The sequence below is a fragment of the Capsicum annuum genome, chromosome 11 (assembly GCF_002878395.1).
Source record: "Capsicum annuum cultivar UCD-10X-F1 chromosome 11, UCD10Xv1.1, whole genome shotgun sequence".
NCBI lineage: Eukaryota > Viridiplantae > Streptophyta > Magnoliopsida > Solanales > Solanaceae > Capsicum > Capsicum annuum.
In genome coordinates this window covers 57581340-57608623 of record NC_061121.1, presented here as the reverse complement: position 1 = coordinate 57608623, position 27284 = coordinate 57581340, and the positions used below count along the sequence as shown (strand labels likewise).

General features: G+C 35.8%; 1 long non-coding RNA gene across 10 annotated transcripts; it reads left to right on the top strand.

Moving 5' to 3' along the window:
- The first annotated feature begins 347 nt into the window (after positions 1-347).
- Positions 348-11372, top strand: LOC107847895. Of its 10 annotated transcripts, XR_001667681.2 has the most exons (10): positions 353-528; positions 3194-3421; positions 3516-3646; positions 5386-5885; positions 6898-6965; positions 7052-7161; positions 7785-7868; positions 7947-9166; positions 9324-9461; positions 9693-11372. It is a non-coding gene; the product is annotated as an uncharacterized LOC107847895 (long non-coding RNA). The 10 variants fall into 10 exon arrangements; XR_007047319.1 differs by lacking the exon at positions 7785-7868 and having other exon boundaries at positions 348-528; positions 9089-9190; XR_007047317.1 differs by lacking the exon at positions 7785-7868 and having other exon boundaries at positions 349-528; positions 9089-9166.
- The last annotated feature ends 15912 nt before the right edge of the window (positions 11373-27284 follow it).

Sequence of the window (27284 nt, the reverse complement as noted above, 5' to 3'; positions counted from 1 at the left end):
TAAAGAAGGAGGAGTGAAAGGGGGGATTTTAGCACAGTAAAAAATTTAGGCAGCATAAAAATAGGGACCACTTAAAATAATGCTACAGATGCTATAGAATTTAATTAGGAAAAAGTGTTGCTATTTTTTGTAATTTAGTACTTAGGTATGTTAACATATGTATTTTTTTCATTTTCTACACAATAGAAAAGCTGGTTTCGACCCAGCTTTTCTAATACCAGCTTTTCTAAAAAAAAAAATTATTACCTTAGGGTAATTAGATAACCATTACGTCTAATCACCACAAATTAGCTACCTAACACTTGGAAATACCATAAATCAACAATACAAAATATCTGTTGACTCCATTTCCACGCGTACCCTTTTTTTGCCATTGAAAATTTCTCTCAAATTTATATTTCCTCTTACAACTTAATTTCTGATAAATTATCTTCATATCAACGCCTTAATTTTTGGCAAATTGAAGCTCCGTAAATTGGGAAAATTTAGGAATCTTTATTTCACCGCCTTAATTTTTGGTAAATTCAGGTCAGAACTATATGTTACTGTTGTGATAATGTTAATTTTCAGCGTGCTTATGAATTTAATTCTGGTCTGAACTATATATTACTATGTTAATTGTTCATTCCGACTTTTACTTGCTTGTATTGGAACATTTTGCTTATTTTTAATAAAAGAAAGTTTAATAGATGGGGGGTTTGGCAAGACTTAAAGGTTTTTGCTGTGTGTGAATATGGTGAAAGAAATGAAGTTGTGAAAGTGATTGAATAAGTGAGGGTTTAAAGTATTTTGACCTAATTTTGGGGAGTTTTATTTGGTTTAATCATGATCATTTTATGTTTCTGTGTTGGGAAGAATTGTAGTTTACTTTTTTTGGGTTTAACTGTTTCAATCCTACGAATACAACACTGCTCGATTTCCATATATAAGATGATGTTTAAAGTCTCAAGTTAGGTTGTGGTTAAGGTGATACACAGAGGAGGACTTAGAATTTAAACTTGAGAATGTCTACCTGTAAGATTCTTAGCATTTGAACGGTTTGACTAATGACATTATAGAGTTCAAAATTTAATATTTGTAATCAAAATTTTACATTTCCAGAATCCTCAATAGCCATTGAACTACTAAATAGCAAACATTGCATTTCCAAGTACTGGACCTCTTCCTGTGTTTTCTTTGCACAATGTTGAAGGATTCAATGAACTGATAGTTAGGTTGAGTACTAGAAAGTTTGATTTCCAATTGCCTTTTGAATTTTCCCCATGTTTTAACCATACTTTTATTCTATGAATTGCATGTTTTGGCATTAACAATTTAGATAATTGATATAATACATAAAAGTTCTTTAGTCAGCTCCTACTTCATTCATAAGGTGTAGTTACATACTCCAAATTCAAATTGGTTAGATGGAAGTAGCGGTAAAAAAAATCCAAAGTAATTTACTGATTCAAAGAAATAATCTTTCATGGAAAATCTCAACAGGTGGAAAAAGGAAATAAAGCGGATAGATTGATTTCATAGGTGGGGGGATTTTGAATTTAAACTTGAGAATGTCTACCTGTAAGATTCTTAGCATTTGAACGGTTTGACTAATGACATTATAGAGTTCAAAATTTAATATTTGCAATCAAAATTTCACATTGCCAAAGTAATTTGCTGATTCAAAGAAATAATCTTTCATGGAAAATCTCAACAGGTGGAAAAATGAAATAAAGCAGATAGATTGATTTCATAGGTGGTTAGCAATTCAGTCTCCATAAATGGTGATAGAAAGACTTCTTGAATATTCTTTAAATGTGCATAACACTTTACTTGATTTCTCTAAAGAGAGTTATGAAAATATCCAAATGACTAAATTCTTTGTAATGCTACCCAATCTATTGCTTTTTTCTAGGTGCTTAACTTTTTTATGTTCTTTTGGCTGAAAAATGTACACAGATCAATCTTGACTTCAATAGGATGATCAAGATTTCTCATTATCTAGTGTCTCCACCACTTGTACTCTTCAAACAAGTATATTGTATGTATAAAATTGATTTTGACCTACCTCGACCTCCCTCTAATATTTCTTCGGCCTACCTCTACCTTACCTAAAACTATCTATAGCTAGCCTTGATCAGTTAGGTTTCGTGTACTGAACCCATAGGTTCAACATAATGGAGAGCGCAATTTAAGACTTGTTCAATTCAATTTTAAAGGGTCAAGATATTCTCGACCAGCGCTATTGAACACGAGCATAGGTTTGTTGCTTTTTAAAGCTGAAGTGACCCAAAGTGAAAAGGCAAGTGCATCTCTATTGAAACCAAGAAGCATGGTTGGGCTGGAAACGTACGCTTTGTTTTTATTTAAAAGAGCTGGACTCTCTTTAGAAGAAAGAAAGCTGACCAGTACAATTAGATTTTTTTCTTTCTTCGCACACTGGACTGCTTGATGTGACTTTCTTCTCCAGTTACCTGATTTTCTTCCTTTTTCTTCTTCTTCTTCCTTCTTCTTCTTCCATTCTCTTCATCGCTGGATCTCTGTGTATGAGGTCGCTTGAATCCTCTATTTTTTCTAGCCTCATCTCCTCTATTGTTTTCTCTGCTAAGTCAGACTTATTTTTTCTTCAGGAATCACTTCATTTTTTTTTAAATCCCAATAGACAGTGTGATAGGCAATAGGCAGCTCTTTGTATAAATTTCTGATTTTTTTCCTCTTAACAGTGACTAAAGTAGTATAGAATAATACAACAACAACAACAGCATACCCATTGTATTCCCACAAGAGTGGGGTCTGGGGAAGGTAAGATGTACGCAATCCATACTGCTACCTCCAAAGAAGTAGAGAGGCTATTTCTGAAAGTAGTATAGAATAATATGATCCATTTATATTTTGGTTTTAATTTTGCTTATCCTATACTTTTTAGTTTTAAAATTGAAACATTTGCTAATATATATAGTGTCTCTGTAGAATTTTGTTTAATTATACAACTCTTTGTGTGAACATTTGGACAAGTAAATATCTTCGTCGCATAACTCTTTATATAGTTAAACATCTCTGTAATGAAGTTGTTTGTTTGGATATTACTTACCTCCTAAACTTGGTGCAAGTCCTTTAGTTTTTAATGAAATAAATTGTTGGTTTTCCCTGATATGGCATAGTAGTGAAACAAATTATTGGTTTTCCCTGATATGAAACATTTCAAATACTGCAGATGCAAATTCTGGAAAGTTGATCATTGTATCTTTCATGGAAAAGGAGAACACACTCAACACAACACCCCCAGACATTGCAATGGACACTGCAGAAAGTAATAAAACAAAAAATTCACAATACTGGCACAACCACAAAAGACAATCAGTGTAAAACAACTAAAGCAACTACTTCACATGTCAGACATGCTTCAGAGCTAAAAACTCTACCTCTGAAAAAGTGCCACAAGGTAATTTTCTTTTTCGAAAAATTATTAACAGAAGTCAAATCAATACAATCTTATTTTTTCATTTTACCTCTCCTGATTTAATTTCATTTATCAGTGAAACATCTTTTGCTCTCTACTTTTGGACTACCGTTGGGAGCTGTTTTTTCCTGCATCCTAAAGCATACATCTAACGATGCTATGTATCATGTATATACTAAAGATGACCGTCTCTGTTCTCCTGCATAGGTGCGTAACTGTCAACTTATTTTTGTTTTTCCTTCGATCATTTGTGTCAACGAAGGTGATGGCTGAACCCACCATCACATCAGCAACCCAAAGAATGAGTGAGAAATTTCTTTAAATGTTTCTTTATCTTTATACCAAGAATCATTTACCAACTTTGGCTTATAAGATAATTATCGAGTGAATAACATAAATTTAAAAATGTAACACTCCTTGATTATATTATAATTAGCCATATGTAACATGCTTATTATAAATTTTTGCAAAAAGGAGTTGGTGTGGATTTATATTTTTAGCTTGAGGTTTATTTGTGGGTATTCAGAGATTGAGAGAATGAATGGAACAGCAGCTCAAGGGACTGTGTTTGTAGATGGGAAAGTTGCTATTGGAAGAATAAATAGGCATTTTATTTGTGCTACTTTGGATTGGTTGTGCTATGTTGTTGTTGTTGTTGAATGCATTTTCACTTTTAGTTGAGTTGAGGGTCTTTCGGAAATAGTCTTTTTAGTTTCACGAGATAGGGGTAAAGTCTGCATACAGTTGTGGGATTATACTAGCTATGTTATTATTGTTGTTGAATGCATTTTCACTTTTTGTTGAGTTAAAGGTTTTTCGAAAATAATCTTTTTAGATCCACGAGGTAGGAGTGAAGCATACGTACAATTTTTGGATTATACTAGCTATGTTATTATTGGGTGAACTCAAGAATTCATGATGTTCTTTTTGTGATGAATTGCTAAGTTGTGTATAATATATACTGGAAAATGCTTGTGCTTACATGATAAACCTGCTAGGTATGAGTGCAACCTGACTGAAATAATAGTCGCAAAAGAACTCCTTATGGTGAGTGTGGGCTTAGAAATTTGTATGGAAAGTAAAGTTACCAGTTTCCAAAAAAAAAAAAACATTAGTATGGGAAGTGTGAGAGCTTAGACTTTAGCAAAATTTTTATAAGTAGAACTGATCTCACCTTCGAAGTTGTAACCTCGATGTGAGCTCATTTGCTATGACATTAACAAGCAGGATTACTTTCAATAACTTGTGCTAACACCCTTCCTTGATTGTCATGGGTTCATTCTATGAATATCTTACAAAAGCCTATGTTCTTTTTTGTAAATGATTCAATAACTGTTTTTGGTATCCACTTGAACAAGGTATCCACATTACCTTTTTTCTTATTTTATTAATGTATTTCCTTTAGACATGACAAAATTGACACCTAACAAAGAGTGCAAATTTCCCACATTTCATTGAACTGTTTTTAAGTGTAGTTAAAAATTGAATACAAAAGAATTGTCCGTCAGGAGAAACTTATTGTTCAAAAATAGGTAAGAGTAACTACCCTTTTTTGTCTTTTGTTCTTTGTTAATAGTGTTTCTTGATAGATCTTATCAAACTTGTTGATACAAAAATTGAATTTTTATGATCTGTTTGAAAGGTGTGAAATTGTGACTACAAAGATTGAAAAGATAACACAAATTGGGGAGTGATAATTATTGATATGATTGGATAACTTGGTTGGTATGATATTTTAATAAAAGTAGATAAAGTTTCCAATTGTACCAAGAGAAAGTACTCACTTTCCCCTTCACTGGATACTTCAAATGTGCAAGGTATATGCAACAACAGTTTTCTGTCAAATTGATTGATCGATGGCCAATATTTGTTATTATTTTTCCTAAATTTCTTGCAATGTTTATCATAAACTTCTAATAATTAGCTTGTATTCTTTCATGCAACAGGTCTCAGTCATACATTTGCAGAGCCCAACCTGAAGATGCATCAACTCTTTTTTTGTATCTATCTATGTAAATTATATGTACAGTACCATTTTGCAAAACATGACTCCTTAATATTCACATATATATGTATATATATGTGTGTATGTATACATATAAAATGTGTATGCTACAAGCTTGTTCCCCTGAGCTCAATCGTACTAATTAAAATATTCTACTGTTCAAACTTCCTACTTTCAAGATAAATTCTAAAACTTAAAAATTGAAATCCACATGTTTTATTGTTGAGCCCGTACTTAGGTGAATGACCAATGGTGTTTTCGTAAATTTAGCTTCAACTAAGGGCAAAGTGGTAATTGTCAGTGATTAAATAAAACTCCAGAAGCATGTTCTCCCTCAGTCTCTCATTCCTAACCAAAAAAAAGGACGCTTCTCTTCATCTGCTATTCATCATTTGCGCATCACCACTCACACTAATTGATTTCATATTATCTCAATTTCAGGTTGTTTTTTACTCTCACATTTTCCTTAATCTTCTTCTAATATTTCAATTTCATTATCGATGGTTCCTTCAATCGCTCTTGATTTATTTCTGCTGTCATATTTTTTAATCATACCTTTAATTTTTATCATCTCATCCATGTGTTTAAATTCAGGTATGTTTCCTAGAAAATTTCTTCTAATTCCTTTCATACTTTCGAATTTTAAAATTATTTGATGTGAATTATTTCATTTGATTTTCTTCTCAACTTGTAATTTGTGGTTCAATATTTCTTGATAGGAATAGGATCTTGATTAAAAACCTATGTAGAATTTTATTTATTTTACTTCTAGATTCTTCTCCCAAAGATTGAGTTGCAAACTACATAGTTCGTAGGTTCAAAATTAATATACTCTGTTGAGGAAGAACTTAGCATCCTTATGTTGATATTGTTAAGACTGATCCAACAGAACTTTATCCCTTTCAATACATCTAGAAGTTAAATGATGTCAATTTCTTAACTTTAGAGTTTTTTCTGGAAGTGTTCCTTGTTTACTCCAAGCTATATAAGTAACATATAAAGAAAAAATGAGCTATAAGTAAAAAAGACATTTGATTGCACTAAAACTCCTGCTATGTGTAGGCTCGAGGTCTCTCGAGCCTCCTGTTGTACCAATGTCTCCATTTTAGGGGGAATAAGGTAATGAAATTCCGGTATGGACTTTTATTGTTGTTACGACAAGTGGAGAGTAGTGCCCTATTGGTCTAATTCCTGCTTCCCCTTGGTATCGATAAAGGGGTTGGTAAGCGCTTCTTGAATAAATTCCTTTCTCTTCACCGGACACCGAACAAAGGGAATCCTGGCTTCACTTTTCGTAGTAAGACCACCCCTCTATAAGCTTTCCCTATCGCTCCGATGAACCTCTTTCCGCCTGTTTTCTAGAGTTTAAGAAAAAATTCTTGCCTATCTCTTATTTGTCCATTAAGTCCATTTCAGGATTCATCTCATGCTTTCAGTAATATTGGTTTGGCAGTTTGTACCAGCGGCTTGTGTTTTTGGCTCATCATGGACTGATTGGCACAGAATATTTTTTAGAACAAAGTAATTTTCATTTTCTCATTTGTGGGCATTTGATATTTGTATGTTAGAGCTATCCTAGACCTTATTTAGTATGTTTTTTCTTGTAGGCAAAATGAGTCCACAGATTATATGATATGTCTACCTGCTTATGGAGCTGTTTATTGGAGCGTGGTTTGGTGCTTGGCCAATGGCACTTGATTGGGAAAGCCCATAGCAGGTATGTTACCTGATTGCCAAGGATTCAAGGTTCACAATATAAAGATTGTAGTGCATATCATGATGCATATATTTGAATTTCAGATGCATTGATTGCATTCACTACAGCTTCAGTAGTCAACAATACTATCTTTTGAGAGTCTTGCAATGGAAAACCATATAAAATCTACTCCACATGACCTTGTTCATATTATATTCCCTTTAAACAAATTATTCCCTGAATTGTTTTTAAGAAAAGTAGAGCCACCTCAACGAACCTTGCTCACCCTAATGAACCTTGTACATATAAAAGTAGTATACCCAGTTCTTCTAGAAGGCATTTCTAATTTTCCGTGATCAGATTTTGGTTAGAAAAAAGAGTTTTTTAGGGAATGGCATTTGGTTCAGACTATTCTTCTGGTCACTTGATTTTCTTGATACCATGAAATTTCTATGAAGTTGTTTGTCTTGTTCGTGTCAATTTTTTTGGCGCTTCCTTATAGATGGTTTCCACCTCATCGTTTCCCACTAACCAGATTAGTATCACTCACCTTTATGGAAGACACACACGTCTGGTGAAACTATGTTTGTGTTGTTTTGGACACTTTCAAGTGTATCATATCCATAATGAAGTTATTTATCCAGCTATACCAGAATGAATGCAAAAGATAAAGTGATCAAAAGAAGGAAAGAAAAAAGGTTGGCACTATGTGGCTACTTTTTATCGGGGTAAGATCAGATTGCATTGCCATCTGTAAAAAAATTTTGCTCGAGTTAGGGAATCACTTAAGTCTATTTTGTCAACAGGATCTCCATGTTCCACACTGAGATTCTAAGTAAAATAAAATAGCTTGTGCTATATCCTGATTCAAGGAGTTCCTAAGACATGCCCTCACATTATTTTTTTGTTATTTGAGCATATATGACCATTACGAAGGTATGAAATTTGATTTTTTTCTTGCTTGAGGTATGCTTGTGTAAATTAGAATAAAAGCTAATTAAGTACTATGTAGCAACATTAGTACATGCATCTTCCATTATAATGTCCTTTTATGTTTTTCCTTTACTAAAAAATTACATCAAAACATACATCACTTACTTGCGAGATGAATGGAAACGATAGCAGTTAAGGTGAAAAACGAAACATGGAGAGGCAGTTTTATACCGAAATTGTTTCACACATTTGTTTGTATCACGTTGTGTCTTAGTTCTTGTTACTCTAGCTGATTTTCTATAATTATCTTGAATTTACCAGCTGTTAGCTGCTGCAGCCACACATGTTAAATGTATATATTTCTTGTGTAATCCTTTTGCTTGATCAATTTGCATTAAATGTATATATTTCTTGTGTAATCTTTTTGCTTGATCAATTTGCATTTGTTACCAGTTAACAAAGCCATAGTTATTACCGACTCACAGATTTCCTTGGTGCTTGAGTGCTAATTTAGTCAAATGCATTTTCATTTCCTATGTCTTAGAACTGGAGGGAAAGATCCTTTTTATGTATAAGTTATGCTCTTCATGAAAAGATCACATTTTCCTATTTTGCAGACCTCTGCACGGGGTTGGAAAATGTTTTAGTAAATGATTTATTCTCGTTTACGGCACAATTGGTATTTGCATTTAAGAATGGCATATTTATGTGACTTATAGAGCTATAGTTGGTTACCTCGTGGGGCTTGTAGCATCCTTGGACTGCATTTTCTTCCGTAACTGCCAACAACATCTAAAAGAAGAGTAGTGTCTGGCTTCTGGGAATCAGCCAAGGAAGGCCCATGATACTACAGCAATAGTCTTGAGACGAAGTTGGGCCTTTGTTACTCTGGTGCAGAGAAAAATGATATCCAATTTTGCTCTCTTCCTAAATTCACTATTCTTTTTCTTTAATTAAGTCTAATTGTAATTCTTTTTGGCAAATTGTGAAATACACACATGACGAGATAATGCAGTAGAGGAGTTGAAAAAGGCAAGCATTGACGTGATCCCAATTGATGATGATTCTTTGAGAAAATCTGGTCTTTGAGAACGTATGAACATATTCTACTAAATAGGTTTTCTTTTCTCATCTTATTATAATAATCTAAAGCTTCTTTTAACTGTACATGTTTGTAGTGAGCTTTTCAATTTGTGGCTCATTGATCCAAAAACAAAAAAAAAAGAATCACTTTGTAATTTAAATTGCAGTGTTTTAAAAACCCTGGTAAAGACCAAGCTTGTTCCTAATCCTTTCTTTGGGCTGGGAAATGAATCAATTATCGACATTGGTGATTCACGGAGGGATGAGGGAACACTACACTTTCTGATTTTGTACCACCTTTGAATGTAAGCTGATATGTATACAAATTATCTAATCCGTCTCATTTGCATTCAGTGCTTTATTTCCTGTAAAGGGTTCTGCTTATTATCCAATATATTCTGCACATTGAGTAGCTCAAGAATATTTATTTAGTCTACTGAGTGAATCTTACAATCTCTTACTTCATTTTCTTTGTGATTTGCAACTATTCCCTGTGTTCGGTGCTTATGATAAGTGTGTGATTAAATCTTTTTCAGTCAAATAATCAGAATGCGGATCTTAATTTTCGGACTATTATTGTTCTGCTGAAGTCTATCTGAATGGGCACAAGGAGGTGCTTCCAAAGGGAATGTTGAGGAGGCATTCTATTGATATCACTGACATTCTGCTGGTTGTGCTTGTCTATCCTCCTGATCATCCATGGCGTATTTCTCCTCAGGTTGGTCAAGGTAGTGATCATGAGGTATTCTTCAAATTAAACTTAAGCCAAATCATCTTGGAAGTTTTTACTATTCTCATCTGAGGGCACATTATGATAATTCTCTCATGGGAGACATAAATATAATCACACAAAAAATACGTGCTGCATATCAGTTTCCCGGAAAATGTTCTCCTTGCAAAAGTCATTATCTAGTGTTTGGTTAGGAAAACATTTTCACGCAGAGGGAAAACTGACTTCCCTCGCTGATGGGTGGAAAGTGTATTCTTAGAACTATCTTAAACTTTAACTTCATAGTACTTGTTCCAACTAACACACTATAATTAACTTTTAGCTCTTGAAATTTATATCAGAACACTCCCTTATTTTTGATACGCATAAATTTTTAACATATGTTGTTTTAAGGAAATATTTGCTCTCACCATCCAAGACCATAACATCTTCCTAGATTACATATGAGACAAAATGGTTGGTGTCTGGTTGTTTATCTCTTAGCAGGAACTTTAAACTGTAATATTGAAGTGCAAAATCCCAGGCTTAGCAGGAATATGAGGGACTTAACCCTATTAAGCAAAATGAGGTCAAATTCCTTTGCAATGAGGAAAAGCTTAGTCTATAGTGCGAGAAAGGGCCACTGGCTATTCTATACCCTGACTATGTGCATAATAACAACTCCAAGGTTACGGATTATATTGATGGTGGTAATTGGAACATGTATAAATTAACGGAAGATCTCCCTAAACATATTCTTATATATTGCAAATATTCCTGTTGGGGATGCTAATGAAAATGATTGTGCTTTCTGAAACAATACTCAGGATGGCTAATATACAAATTCTTCTGCTTGGCAAAGCATAAGAAAAGTGAGACAGAATGATGGCATCTTGAGTAAGGTTTGGCACAAGTACTTACCTTTCAAAATATCTTTTTTACCTGGAGAACGGTGCTAAAAAAGCTCTCTTTTGATGAAGTGCTTCAAAGACTTGGTAATCCTATGAATACTACATGCCTATGCTGCACAACACCGCAAAATGAATCAATTCAACGTGTGTTCAGTGATAGTGAGATTGCTAGAGCACATACGGAACTACTTTGGAAACCCCCTTGGAATTAATCACCAAGGGGGAAACCTTAGAATTTTCTTCAGTGCTTGGTGGAATATGAACACTGCCAACAGTATGCATAAAATGGTACAACAAATCACCCCATGTGTATAGCATGTTTTTAAAGCCACCAACGGATATAACATTATAGGCCTTGGGAGATTTTATTTGGGGTGAAGACTCATACTTCCACAAATATGAAGAAAATTTTGCTTCTTATAAATTTTTCGAAGAGACGACAGAAACTGAATGAATTTTCATGTGTACTGAAGATATACTTTTTGTCATTGTTTAATTCAAGAGGTAAAACTGTTGAAGCATACCCAAATGTAAATGTCCAATCAAATACATGTATTGATGATAGTATCGGTGCAAGTGATCTTACTTTTTGAGCATTCTTCCTTGCCTATTGTTTTATTTGTCAATCTGAATTGTAATAAGAATGATGGTGTATTTCTTGGTTCATTGTAACTATGGGAGTAGCCATTTCTAAAAAATTTTATGAGTTCATGAAAATTTAATTTGGTACTTTAGAGGGAGAATTAAAAATTGTAATATTTGTAGCTACTATATGACCTCAAGATAGGTAACAAAATTAACAACACTTCGCACTAAAATATGAACGTTGTGAAAAAAAGGTATTCAAAAATTTAGTTGAACAACATTGGGCCGTGCAGAGCACGATTTGACTTATCTAGTTAAATGAAAAGGGACGGGCTTTTTTCTAACACACACTTCGCAATTAAACTAAAAGAGCTGATTGTTTTTATAAAATTCGTGATGTGGTTCAAGTAACAAAGATAAAAGGAGGACTTCTCTCTAGTTTTTTTTCAACCTTATACGCCATTCCTAACCCAAAACATGGACTCCATCCAGCGAGATCCACCAGACCATATGATTTTAGACAAATCTAAACATGAGCTCAAAACAAGCAACTCACAACAAAAACTGAACTACCTCGGTACCCTTTTCCCAGCAAGTCCCTTCACCACCCAATACCACAGAGCTGTTGATGCCACAAACTACTAACAACATGGACACCAATATGAGGAGCGTTGACGGCCAAGATCCAGATATTATACTACTGACAAGGGAGGACACAGATAGAATACGTAAACCTTGGTCCTATTCGGTAATAATAAAATTGACCAAAACCAAAATTAGTCATGAGTATTTTAAACAGAGACTTAAGCAACCGTGGAAGCCTAGTGAAGAATTAATACTTATTGACCTGGGAAATAACTATTTCATTGTAAATTCATGAACGAAGAGAATATGGTCACTGCAATACAAAAAGGGCCTTGGTTCATCAATGGAGCCTTCCTATCAGTACAGAAATGGCACCCAAACTCTGTAGCATCCTCAACTAGTGAAAGCTATTCAGCAATCTGGACATGTCTTCCTGAATTACCAACAGAATACTACGACCACATAATACTGTCCAAAATAGGCAGAAAACTAGGTAAATTGGCTAAAACAGACATCTGTACATCAGCCATACTCAGAGGAAGATATGCTCGTATATGTGTTGAAGTTCCATTAGGGGTTCCGGTTAAATCACACATCTTCATAGGCCATCTTAAGCAAAGGATAGTATATGAAGGAGCGGACATGCTTTGCACTAGATCTGGAATGTTAGGTCACACAGTGGACTACCTGCCCCACTCCGCCCAAGGCTTCTCAACCAGAACCAGAGGCAAGTGTGACGTCTCATACATACAACGACTGCATTAAACCCATAGCAGACCAGGAATGGAAAGTTGTGAATTTTAACAACCGCCAAAAAATAAAGCAAAAAAAATAGAACAAACATTGGAAAAAGGTAAGTTTCACACACCCAACAGGGATAAAACGACGGCTCCTCAAGCATCAAATGAAGGCATTAATGTTAAAATTTTCAACGCGGATACCAATAAGTACCTGAACTATCAAGCCTATAAATATATTGCCAAAAACAAATATCAAACATTACCCCCAAACACCCAATATAAAACTACCCCAAATCAATATTAGTAAATCACCCGCTTCTACTAAGAAAGCTATCACCGTGTCTAACTCCTTGGGATTGCTGCAAAATGGGGCGTCTAACACTATTCCCAATCTAACCTCGGGGAATAGGAAGGAAGAGAAAAACCCAAAATTTCCCCTAGGGAAACAAACAGTTCAATGACTAGGGTGGCCCCTACAATAATTCTAGGGGGCAAAGAACAATCAATTCACTTTACTTCCGCCCCACTCCCCAATAACACTCTGCCAACTCATCATAACCTACACGTCCAAAACGCTCATCCATACATTCAATAAGCCAAAAAAACACTTTTAGTGGAGCACCACATATTAAAGATACTAAAATCACTAATCAAAGTCAAAGTACCACCTTACTAGACTTGGGAAGGGACCCACAAAATATCTTATCCACTTTTCTTCCTATATCCAAGGAATGTTAGAATTTATTATAAATACCAACTCAGTGCTTCATAACTCAACAAAACAAAAAGAACTTAGTACAAATAAGAATGCCAAGGTGTCCTCGAAGAGCTTTTAATCGCAGAACCACCAGGGCAAACCAAACAAGCCAAGCAACCATGAATCCTCTCAACCCAAACATAACCCGGATCTACTTACTGCCAGTTCACCTTTATCCAGTGTTGGTTCCCCCGGAGGGCTCCACTCCTATTTACTCCACTTCTGTAGCATCGATAAATCCGAACCCAACTTCCTAGGTAGAGTTGGCTCTGCAAGGCTGAAAAGTTGTAAATTTGATGACTTGCTACCACTGTTTAGGCCTAGATTATCATGTTTTTTCGTTGATTTGATGATAATCTCTTACTTAATGCTCATTTGTGTAACTAAAAGTTAAAAAGGGGAGATGAGCAAGTCATTCAAGTCAACAAAAAGTCAAATATGAAGGAAAAGAGTCAGTTGCTTTGCATCCGCTTTGCATCTACTTAGGAACTATTTTCCATCTGCTCTCCATTCTCTTTGGATCCGCTCAAGCAGATCAAGAGCAAGGTGGCAATTTTTGTAATTTTGCCAAATGTGCAAGTGGGGCTTATTTAAAGGATTTTGTAGCTCATTTTCATCCATCATGCTGCAACTCTACCTCCCATATTTAGTCTAGGATTTTTGTAACTTCTTGGAGCTTGGAGCAAGACTTGCACTAAATTTTGAGCTAAGAAGACATTAGAGTGACTTCTAAGTGTAGATTTGGCTTCACCTATTGAAGATTCATTGGATTCTAAAGTGTGGTTTGCACTCTTTATTTTCTTATGGATAACTTCGATGGAAATGTTGGTTTATTTATATTTATTATCATTATGAGTTGCTAAATTTACCTCTTGGGATTATGCTTGATTAGGATGCAATTGTATGTGGGTAGTGATTAATTTGTGCATATGCTAGTTTGTTGATGATGAGTTCTATTATTGCTTGAGTAATGTGATTGGGATTTGATGGGTGAAAGCCCCAAATACCCATGTGGGTTTGATGGGTGAAAGCTCCAAACTCTAGAAAGCTCAAGGCCATTTTCGAAAAAAGGGTTTTGGGTGAACTTTAGGAATTCATATCATCCTCGAAAGAGAGATATGAAAACCAAAGCAATGGTAGACAATTATGTGTGTAGTTTGCAAATCTATCACTATCTTAGACGTAAGGGTGATTGTGAAGTTAACTATGCCATGGGTTTCATCCTAGAAATAGGGATTCCCAATTGAGATATTAGGTGGTTTTGATTGACACATTTGTTAGGTGATTGAAAGAGCCAACGAGTGAAATCTTTGTGGTTTTGTCGAAAGACTAGCCTCATAGACGTTAGACCTAGCCTACCATATCATCAATAATTAGAATTTGCATCAAATTGTCATGTTCCCATACATATCTTGTCTCTAGGAAAGCATAGTCCCAAGATTCATTTTAATTGATTACACTCTAATTGTTCTTAGTCTCAAATTAGTCCCTTAGAAGCCCCAGAATTACTTTCACATCCGACATGATTGAAAACCCCCCAAACCATTTTGCACCTTCGGCTTGAATTGGCTAAGCACTCCTATTTCGAATTAACTCAATCTCCACTCACATTGTTCCTCATGGATTCGACCCCGACTCTTGTTGGGTAAATATATTGACAACGATCGTCTTGCACTAAATTGACGTGTAAGTTGATCATTATCAGTTGATCATTATCAAAAATGGCATCGTTGTCGGGGAACAATTTGGTGTATTGAGTTAGTTTGGAATTTTAGCTTACTTGCTTTAGTTCAAACTTGTAAATATTTTTTTGTTATCTTCTTCTTGTTTCTTGTTTTAGATAGATTTTTATTCTTATTTATTTGTTAATATGGCGTGATGGAATGAACGTGGATTTGGTGGTCGAAAATGATACCTTGATAATCCATTTCCATATTGTGGTGGATCCCACTCTCGGCGAGATTGTATATATGCTCCTCGGGAAGAGATGTGTACACCATCTCAACCCTATTGGGAGCATGATTGTTCTTTACTTGGTGGTCGAGATGGACATGAGAGTCAATGTCCTAATGCCCCCTCCCCCGTTATGCTTACCTGATTTCTAGTTTTTTTATGATTTTGATAGGTCTTATGAGAAGAAAAGAGACGAACGAAGTACGAGAAGTAGGGTTGTTGAAGCAAGGCTTCAACGTATATTAGAATTAACAACAACAGCGGAGGAGAAAGCAACTATTATACACAAGGAATTTAGAGAGAAAATCAAGAATATAGAAGACGTGGGCATAGAAATGAATCCTTTAGACACCACAACCATGCCCACTCTTCTAAATGAGATAGACATTGAAGATTCCTCGGTGATTGGCCAAACAACCAAACCATCAATAGAATAAGATGCGGAAATAAATGAAATGGTGCTAGGGTCTAAAGAAGAATCCAAGCAAATATCTTATAAAGACTCTAGCCCATTTCAGGGTGAAGATGACCAATGGAATGCGGCTCCAAAATTAGGGAAAAGGCCCCATTCTATCCACTTTTCCATATTATGCTTGGTGGATTTGATGAAAGTCAATCCACCCGATCAAGTGATGAATATTGGAAAGAGGGAGAAATTTCTTTATATTTTGGAGTTTAGCCTTCCAAATGGGCATACCGAAATCCCAAGCTCAAAGGCCAAAAAGCTCAATTTTCGATGTCCAATTAGTGGCCTATTAAGGTTCTCACCGTTGCTCAACAATCCCACATGAAAGTTTGATGCAAAACTGGGAAAACGGTTTAAGTCTTCGAAGTGGAGACACAAATGAGGATAAAAAAGGCATTGTGCTGTGACGTTAACTAAGGCACTTTTTGGGAGGCAACCCAAGGATTTTTTCTTGATAATTTCTAACGTTTTTATTTAATTTGAAGCTTGTTTATAGGTGTTTGCAGGTGATAGCATAAGTTGGAGAACATAAAGGAACGTTCGGGGGCTCAAAACTATGCCCCGAACCAATGTTAAGCCGGGATTTCACACCAAATTGGTTGGTACCAGCTTGGACTTGCACTGGACATGCTTGAGCAGTCCAAGTGTAGGCAAGAGCACCTTGGACGCAGCTGTGAAGTAGATATACTGGTTGAACCTGCTCTGGACATGCTGAAGCAAGTCCAGGCGCAGGCCAGTAGCAGATGGAACACAGACAGAAGCTGGAACGCTGCCTGGACGCGATCGCTGGACCTGCTTCAGCAGACCAAGCGCAGGTCAGCCACACCTTGGACGCATGAAGGCTCAACATAGCTGGGTACAAGATATTTTGGCCTGCGTTGGAGATGTTTAAGCAGTCCAAACGCAGGTCCAGCTACAAGGCATGCAAATAGTCTTTAATTTGAGCTAAAATTGCTGCACTTTTTGCATAAATCCAAACGCAAATGGGCTGTTCTTGGAGCTAAAAATTGCTGAGCATTTCATTTGTTTTCAACCACAATTCAAATGTTAAAAATTCTTATTTCAAGAATGCATCACCGAATACTTATATTAGACTTTTCTTCCATCATTTTCCTTTCTTAAGTAAACCTACAAAGTATGATCTTTACAATGCAAATGGTGATCACATTTCATGAATTCTTTTGGTTAAATTTATTTTATTTGAGCTTAAGTTGATAAAATGTGATTGTTGAGATGAATATTTTTGAATGAATACCTTGTCTTACATGCCCAATTTCAAATTCTTGCTTCCATACGCTAGTACACACCATGTGTTTGATGAAACACCCACTTGAGGATTATTTGCTTAATTGATTGGTGGATGATGTAATTTGGTTAGTATGATCAAAAGTGGTGTGATTGGTAATGATTTGATGCATTGGGCTTGTTCATATGTGATGTTACTTTATCTATTCAAGCTCTCACTTTTCACGTACATCACATGTTTGTTAAAATGTCAATAAGAGAGGAATGCCTTATATGTTTGTAATGGTTAATGTGAACTTTCTTTGGGGAATTTGGTGATCATTTTTAGAGCATAACTTTGAGTTCAAATGGTCTTAAATGTTGGATAACCGGTGTTTTTTGGGCTGAGATTGTTGATGAATGTTGCGTCCATGGCTTGATCAATACATGTGCTTATCATAGCATTCACGGGTGAAGTTTGAGTAACCCGAGAGACATGAACACTTGCCTTGCCCTATGATAGATAATGTGAAACCTTTCTTAAGGGTATAGGATTGAATGTGTTCCTATTGGTGCCATGAATGTTTTATGAGCTAAATGAACGATATGTGGAATTGTGAGGAAAGAATCCCATGAAGCGTAATGATGATGTTGCCTTGCATTCACCTAGGTTTTTCTTTAATTATTTAGGAAGGAGAAAAAGTTCACAAATGCTTTCCAAATGTCATTGGCAAGAAATATCATGATTTTGAGAAAAAAAACAAAAATATAATTTTCTTTGTTAAAAAGATCAAGGATGTTTGTGAGCTTTCTTTTGAGTGAGACCATTAAATCTCATTTTTGGATCTCTCTTTACAAGGATAGGTCTTTGATTTGTAGTTACTTGTTAAGCTCAAATTGTTCAAATTGGTTGGGAGATTAACTATTTGCTCTATAAGTACGATGTCATATGTGGTAAGATCTTTGAATAATTCTTTTACATATGTGTAGTCTAGAAGTTGCCCCGAGTGTTTTCTAAACAAAATTCCAGAAAAGCTTGGTTTGGAGGATGACCCAAGGTCATTGTTGACCCGTCACATAGTCAAATTCCCACCTTAACATTTTTCCCTAGTTAACCTCTTTTGAGCCTTTTTACCCATTTTTTCTTCTTTTTGTAATGATAACCTTGCTAAAACGCCTAAGCCCTTTTTAAAACCTTACTTTTGGCACTTAACCTCCTTTGATGCATCGAATGATTCAAAGAAATAAAATATAGGTGAAAGCCTAAGTTTGGGGGATTTATGTAGTTGGGAAAGTAATGTAAGGGTGGTTCAAACCCCAAGTTTGTGGGGGAGAAGAAATTGGCTAAGATGAGCAAAGAAAGGTGTATGTAAGATATAATCATGTGCTTAAGAAACAAGAAACACACTCGATGATAAAGTTGTCTAGCCTAACCCATAGAATGTGAAGAGAAATAAGGTGAATGAGGGGGCTATGAAGCGCTTAAAGTTTGAAATTCTCTGGAAAAGGTCAAAGAATTAAAGAAAGAAAATGGTGGCTTTGAATTATTTTGTAAATGCTAATCACAAAGGTTAAAAAATTGGGAGATGATTTGAAGGAGAATAAGGTGGAGAGTTTTAAATTTTTGGGGTAGTAAGGGTTGAACATTTGCATTGAAGGGGGTATTTTAGTCACTTGATCCATATATATTTCCTCCCGCACTTTAAAATTTCATCTTGACCTGCAAGACCTTGGTGATTCCAAACTAAGTAAGTCTATATTAGTGGCGAAAAAACCAAAGGGCAAGCTTATGGTTTACTCATTGTACTTGAATTTTTTTGCGAGAGTGAGTGTGAATTCTTTCATCATTTGAGATCCTTTAGAAATTTAAATGTTTTGTGTGTGTGGAGCTAACTCTTACATGTGAGTGGCATTGATACTTTTAGGTAGAGAGTGAAGTCTTACTATCAACTTGGGTAAATGGGTGAGATAAGTAGCATTGTGAAGATTGAGACAATCTTTGAAGATTTTGGTCTCCTCTTAAGATGATTTGTGGATTTGGAAGGTTCATTTGATACAAAATTACATCCTTGCTTTTTTAAATATGAGCTTATTGAAAATTTTTGGTTTACTTGTTGCCATGACGCATTTGAAAAGTCTTTGTAGAGCTTTGTTAGCTTGTTCCTTTAGTATAGCTTTATTTTGGGTGGATTTGAGTTGAATACGCTATCTCATTGGATTATTCTTGGTTGCTTGAGGACAAACCAAACAAGCCAAGAAACCATGAATCCTCCCAACCCAAACATAACCCAGATCTACCTACTGTCGGTTCACCTTTATCCGGTGTTGGGTCTCCCGGAGGGCTCCCCTCCCATTTACTCCATTTTCGTAGCATCGATGAATCCGAACGCAACTTTTTGGGTAGAGTTGGCTCTGCAAGGCCAAGCTCTAGTGATGTCGGCCTTCATGGAGAACAGGGAGGTCATGTTCATCATTCACACTCCAGAGCTTCTTGTTCATCTTGCTTCGAAGGGGATGAGGCATGGGATGGAGCTCTACAACAGCCATTTATGGATGTCGATGGTACTTCAGGCACCGCTGAACTTCTCCATTCCAACCCTACCCATCTTCCACATACCTACCTGGGAAACCTCAACAGTGCAGCAGCCAACGATGAACCTGGTATCTCCACTGTATTTTACAACTTATCAAAATTTCATGGACATAAACCCGTTGTATCATCACTGGCAAATGCAAGGGTCAATGGGAGAGGTTCCGATGCCGACCCAGATGATCCCCCTAGGGCTATTGGATAATGCGTCAATCCAAGTTCCAAACAATGTAGCATCGTCTTCTCAGGTACCTCCAAACAACAACTTAACTCATCCCAGACCTGTGAACACATTAACACAAAAAATAGAGGAAGCGTTAAAGATGATGCGAGAAATAAGAACCGAAATAACAATATTAAAGGATATAAAAGTAATGGTATTCAACGATAAGTACGCCAAGAAATTCATACTTATTTGTCCCCAAAACTTAATAAAAACATCCATAGACATCCGTCGCTGATTCAATCCCTAAGTTGGGAACTATGTGTTAGTCATGAACCCGACAATGTTGAATCAATCTTCCCCATCGACGAACGACTCAAGGGCAGTCCCATTGATCAACCCACCCCAAAGAAAGAGATCAATGAACATAATCATATGGAACTGTAGGGGAGCTAATGGGCAGGACTTTAGGAGGAATTTTCGATCCTTAGTAGACTGGCACAAGCCACCACTTGTTGCCTTACTTGAAACGAAAATGCAGGATCATTTGCTCCTCCTCAATGATTTCCCTTTCAATAGAATCATTGAAGTCCTTGTTATGGGTAATGTTGGGGGGCTGGCGGTAATGTGGAACGATTTTCTTTTGGAATTGGATGATATTGTAAACACGGATCAGCAAATCCATGTTATTGTCAAGGTAAGACATAAACATGATTCCTGGCTATTTATCTATATTTATGCTAGTACATATAGATTCAAACGCAGAATGCTGTGGGAAAACCTTAGAAACACAAAGGACAATTTCAAGGGTAACGTAATACCCCAAACTTTTCCTTAAGCCCAATTTCATCTCTAGAGGGTTAAGAAATGACTTCCTAAGTGATTAACGTTTAAACCATATGGAGTTTCCTTAATTTTGACTTTTTATCATGTGAAAAATTTAATTAGCTTTTCAACGATATAAGATCCGCCCAAATTCGATAACCGGGCAAGAAGTTATGGCTAATCTAAGCTCTAGTAGTGAAACACCGTTATTTTAGTGCTTGGCGCGTCGCGGAGAGGGTATATTTAACAATTGTCAAATTCCAGTCGCAGAGGACCCCAATTTCCCAATAGTCAATTTTCAATGGCCTGGCGCAATTATGACACGTCGCGCTGAAGTTTCAGGTCCCAACCAGTGACTCCCAGATTCCCATTTGTCAATTTCCAGTGAGCCACCGCGATAGTGGCACATCGCGGTGGCCCATAAAATTGGGTTTCCAGTTTATTTTTTTTCCAGCTTAGTACAAAAGTTATAAAAAGGTACTTTGAACTTTTTCCAAGCCTCTTAAACCGTACAAACATCAGAATTTAGGGCCACTACAAGCATCATATGAGATTTTCTCAAAATTTCCCTCAAGCAAAAACCCTAAGTATCCAAATCCTCTTCTAAGAATCTTAAGAGTTCAGCGTAGATTTTCTAAACTGAGTCAAGATTCAAGGTTCTCACGTCAAAGGCTTCAAGAACCCTCATTCAAGAGTACGGATAGAGTCCCAAAAGCGAGAGTTCATCCAAAGCTTCTAATTCAAGGTATGTGGGGTTTGAACAAGAACACTTCTTTCATTCTTGTGCCCAAATTATTGATTTTTATTAAAGAATTTCATATTTTTGCATGAGGCTTTATACCCAAATTACGTTATTTTGAGATTATTAGATTATGAATTGTTCAAGTCTTGATTTGCATGATTATTTCACTATTTTATGAAATGAGTTGAGAAATCATGCTATGAGTTGCGCATCCTCGTATTGATTTGATGTTCCAAGGTTGATGTCATGATTTAAGCTTTATTATGAAACTGAGATTATTTGAGCATGAGTATAAGTTTTAAACCAAGTATGAGTTTTGATGTTTCTTGACGAGTATGTTGTTTAGTATGATTCAATCAACGAGTACTTTGATTTTAAAGAAAGATTACTTTTAAGCCTGAGTTAAGACAGGAATCCACATTATTCAGTATTTATAATTTAAAGCTAAGAGAATTATAATTTGGTTTTCACTATAAACCCTTGAGTTGTTTTGAGGTGGATTTCCTAAAAGTTCTGAGCTTGAGTACGGGAGCAGTATTTAGCACCGAGCGGGAAGTGTGGGTTTAGCGCATCCTACTTCTCTAGAACTACGTGCCCCCGTAGGATTGAGATTTATGAGCTTAAGGCCAAGATAGTAATCACTAGAGTTGAGGTTCTATTCCGATGGCAAGGGTAGAACAGCGCTCCCCAACGTAGGCGAGATGTTGGACTCCTGTCGCTCACATAATTTATGTCGGTTAGAAGAAACTCCCAAGTTTATAAGAGACTGGAGTTTTTCCCATGTCTTAAAGTTCTAAAGTTCTAAGTCCTTGAGTTTTAAAGAAGTTCCATTCTCTTCAAGATGAAAACATGATCTTAGAAAGCATAGTTTAAAGATTCCTTTAGCTTACAAGTTTTGAGAATAAGAGGAGAATACAAATTTTTCAGTTAAGTATAATGGCTCACGAGATTTATACTATATGTTTCATTATTCATAATTTATGAGATTTATGTTTCAGACTTATTCAAGCCATGTGAGTCATTCATATTTGCATCCAAGATTTTATAAAGATTAATGATATTGTTTATGTAAATGCATACACCCCCATATACTCAGTACATCCTCAAAGTGTTGATCCACATTGTAATACCCTGTACTTCTACCTAGCTTGAAATTGTCCCAAGAATGTTAGAAACTTACTTTGAAATATGAATTCATTTTTGTACACATAGAATTTTTAAGATTTTCACTTTTTATTATGTGAAAAATTGAATTAGCTTTTCAATGATACCAATTTCGTCCAAATCCAGTATCAGAGTAAAAAGTTATGGACGATTTACTCAGAGCTGTCAGAATTGTCCAGGTGCGACGGCCAAATTGACAGACCGTTGCCTAGACTATCGCAGCCAAGGCAGTGAGTCAACCTTCTGGATAAGATGCGACGGACAGGTTGACGAACCTTCGAACTTGCGACAAACCGTCATAGGTCCGTTCAACGAATTTCAAGTCATTTTTAAAGGGTATTTGTATCTCTTTCCACCCGTTTTAACCCCTAGTTATATCAGACCAAAGCTCATAAGTTTATTATTCATCTATAACATCAAATTAGTGTTTCTCTCAAAGATCAATCCCCAAGAAAAATAAAACCCTAGGTATTTAATTCCAAGTCAAGAATTCAAGTTTTCCCTCATCAATTTTCAGGAAATCATCCACCCAGGTATGTCATGTGTTGATTCATGGGTCCCTTTCACCCATGAAGCTCAAGAATCTCTTTTCAAAATCCAAGATTTGTGTATTTATAAATGTTCATGATTTAAATTGAATTGAAATTTATTTTCATGATATTGTGGGGTTTTGATTCACGTTTTAAATTACACATTCCAATGATTGACCTTAGAATGTGGTAATTTGCATAATAATCATGATAAACCCCTTTAATTTACAAGTTGATTGATGTATCCATAATTATTAGATGTGTTGATGATTGTATAACCAAAGCATGCTTCCCATGTGTTTGATTAAATGCCTATGTGAAGGAAAAGTGTCATTCTAGTATGATAATATGAAATCCCCATTCATGTACAAGTTCATGCATGTTAAGTGTTTGATAAAATATCTTAGTCAATGAATTATGGATATATGTGTAGCCATTGTGGTGCTTTAGCACTTGTACTTCATGAAATCCCCATCTTATTTTATTATGGATTGTTGGTGTTGGTCATGTATTCAAGAAAGTCATGCTTTGTCAGTTTTCATGCTATCGAATCTTGGGGGTACTTGTACCCAACAATTAGTTATGTGCCTAGAGCCAGTGTCATGTTTTCAAGATACTCTCAGTCGAGCCATGTTCATAGAAATTCAGTCAGTCATGTGACTCGGGAAAACTCAGTAAACTCGGTAATCTCAAAAACCTCAAAAATTCAGTAATCTCAGTAGTATTCCGTTAGTCAACGAAACTTAGTTAACTTAGTCCAGTCAGTTCAGTTAATCATGTTCAGTGTCTATCTAGATGGGAGTAGAAATTAGCACCGAGCGAACCCAAGGATAGGAACCCACCTCTTATATATGGGTGTGATTTTTAGAAGTAATTCTTGCGTTCCAGAACTACGTAGCCAGCATAGGTTGAGACATCATAGCCTGTTATATGAGGGTAGATGGGGTGGATTAACCTGTTACATGAGGGTTCCCACCATTCTCACGAGAGTTACCTGTTATATGAGGGTTACTCATAGATTTTCCTTACTAGTGGCGCGGTATTGACACTTTTCAATTGGGGTTACAGATTGGACCCCAACTCAGCTATATTGCATTATTTGGAGCATGTCGGTTAGATGAATACTTCCCACAGTTCCGGTTACAGAATCAAGACTATCAAATACAATCATTCAGTCTCAGTAATAGAACTCAGATAGTTCAACAGAATTCAGGACTGCCAGATACAGTCAACTCAGAATAGTACAGAACTCAGCTAGTTCCCTCGGAACCTAGAATGTCAAATATAGTCGCTTATAGCAATTATTTCAGTTATACATATATTAGTATCTCATGTTATCAAAGTTATTAGAACTCAGAATCAGTATTCATGTTATCACGAACTCAGTTATAGTATTATGTAGTCATGCATGTATTCTCACATTTATGTTATTCAGTCAGTTAGTATAGTTCATGCATGTGAACCCTTTGAATTTAGCCTACCTCATATGCATACTAGTACATTCAAATGTACTGACGCATTTACGCTATGGTGTTTCATACCATAAGTTCAGAAGCACGATCTCCAGAGCATCAGTAGCATTCCAGTCTCCATAGTCAGAGTTAGCAGTGAGTCCTCATCTTTCGAGGACATGACTATTACTTTATTATCTCATTAATTAGTTTATTAGTTGGAGTTAGTTGTGGACATGTCCCATCAACTCCTTATTCAGACAGTTCAGTCAGTTAGAGACTTTTCAAACTATCATGTTCAGATAGTTATTTCAGTTATTTTGGGTATTTCATACCCCATCCAGATGTTATAGTTTTATCAGTTATGTTATAGTTTTGAACCTTATGGCCTTTCAGCCTTTATTTCTGCATTCATACAGTATATTATACAGTGTTCAGGTACAGATATCAACCATGAGTTAGCGTGTAGTCCTTCGGGGTCATGAGCACCGTGTAGTGTTTCGGGTAACAGATTCGAGGCGTTACACACATTCATCTATGTGCTACATTGTCTTATAATGTAGGTTCAAGTGCTCAGTCTTAGCATCATCAGTGATCTCCGAGTTCCTTGATCTATACTTTGTAGTTGGTGAGTCCTCATGGTTAGAGGACCTATTTCTCAGACCTTCAGATTTGATATCAGTGGTTATTTCTTTTTAGTTGAGTATGAGTCAGTTAGGGATTTGTCCCAATGGCTCTCTAGATCTTGACTAGTAGAGGCTTTGTCAGACTAGATTTTCAGACGTTTGTCAGATATTTTTTAGTATTTCATGCTTCAGACATTATATTTTCAGTCTTTTCAGTTGAGATTTGATGAGATTTATTCTTATTATCTGAATTTGAATCCCTGAAATAAGTATGAGATTTAGTAGCAGGCTCAAAAGGTTAGCTTGAGGCTACTTATAGCCTTGAGCACTGTGTGATGCTTCAGGATGAGATTTTGGGGCGTTACAGGTGAGTAGTTGATAGGAGGGGACTTTAATAAGGTCCTATCCAACAAGGGAAAAAGAGGTAAGATAGTAGATCGTTCTCGTTCTTTTGATTTTTTAGACGTGATTAATTATTGTGAATTTATTGACATGGGTTTTAAAGGAAGAAAATATATATGGCTAAATAAGAGATTGAAAAATTGTAATTCCCTTATTCTAGAAAGACTTGATAGAATTCTTGCTACAAATGATTGGTTAGTTTTATATTCGAATGCTCATATGCTTCATTTACTTTGCATTCATTCTGACCATTGCCCTTTGCTTCTAATTATGTATACTGATGACCCCACTTTTCGTAAAAAAAACGTTACATTAGAAAAAATATGGGAAATGCACCTGAAATTCACTAATGTCATTACCCAGGTGTGAGGTAATAAACCTATGCTTGAAAATGTTGTCAATTCCTTTGCACGCGAAGCTACTGCATAGGCATGCACAAGTATAGGCAATATTTTTAAACGTAAGGCTAAGTTGCTTCGTAGAATTCAGGATATCCAAAAATCTGATAATTACTATCATAGCTCATTCCTTAGGAATTTAGAAAAGGACCTTTTAGCTGACTTTAACTTAATCCTTAAAATGGAAGAAGATTGTTGGAAGCTGAAATCGAGGGGTAATTGGCTGAATGAGGGCGATGTGAACACAAAATTCTTTCATACGACGACCATAATTAGAAGGAAAGAAAATAGAATAGCTACTCTAAGGATGGAAAATAATTCCTATATATATGATCAAGGAGGAATCATTACTCAAACTTATGACTTCTTCAATAATCTCTTACAATCAAATCACCAAAAATATCTTAAAGTGAATATTCCAAAAGGGAAGATTTGCCTGTCAGAAGTGGACAAAGGAAGATCTTGCAAGAATGCCGACAGAAGCTGAAATTAAAAACGCAGTATCCTCTTTTCAGGAGTTTAAAGCTCCTGGCTCGAATGGATTCCATACTTTGTTTTATCAGAAATATTGGGATATAGTGTGTTGTTTATAAGGAATCCAAAATTGAGGAAAGTATAAACTTTACTCATATTTGTCTTATTCCTAAGAGTGAAAACACTCAGACCCTCCATAATTACAGACCTATTAGTCTTTGCAATACTTCATACAATATCATTACTAAAATTATATCTAGGAGGCTCCACCCTCTTATGGACAAAATTATAGGACCCTGTCAGACTAGCTTCCTTAAAAATAGGCAAGTAACTGATAATGCTATAATAATTCAGGAAATTGTTAAGCATTTTCAATAAATGAAGGGTAAGATGGGTAGTCTCATTATGAAGATCGACCACGAAAAAGCCTTCAATAAACTGGAGTGGTCCTTCATTCACCATACCCTTGACTATTTCAACTTCCCTCAAAACATCATTAACCTAATCATGTCTTGCATTTGCACCAATTTTGTGGCTGTCTTGGTATGGAACTAGGACTGAGTTTTTTAGCGCATCTAGGGGTATTCGTAAAGGGGGACCTATATCTCCATACATCTTTATTCTTTGCAGCGAAGTCCTGGCTCATAATATTAACCAGGACCTTAACTCCGGTAGATGGGACCTAATAAAAATATCTAGACAGGGACCTCTGTTATCCCACCTTTTTTTCATTGATGACTTAGTTCTTATGACCACAACAAATAGAGCTAGTTGTTAAATATAAAAGATACAGTGGATAACTTTTGTCTATGGTCGGGTCAAAGTATTAAAGT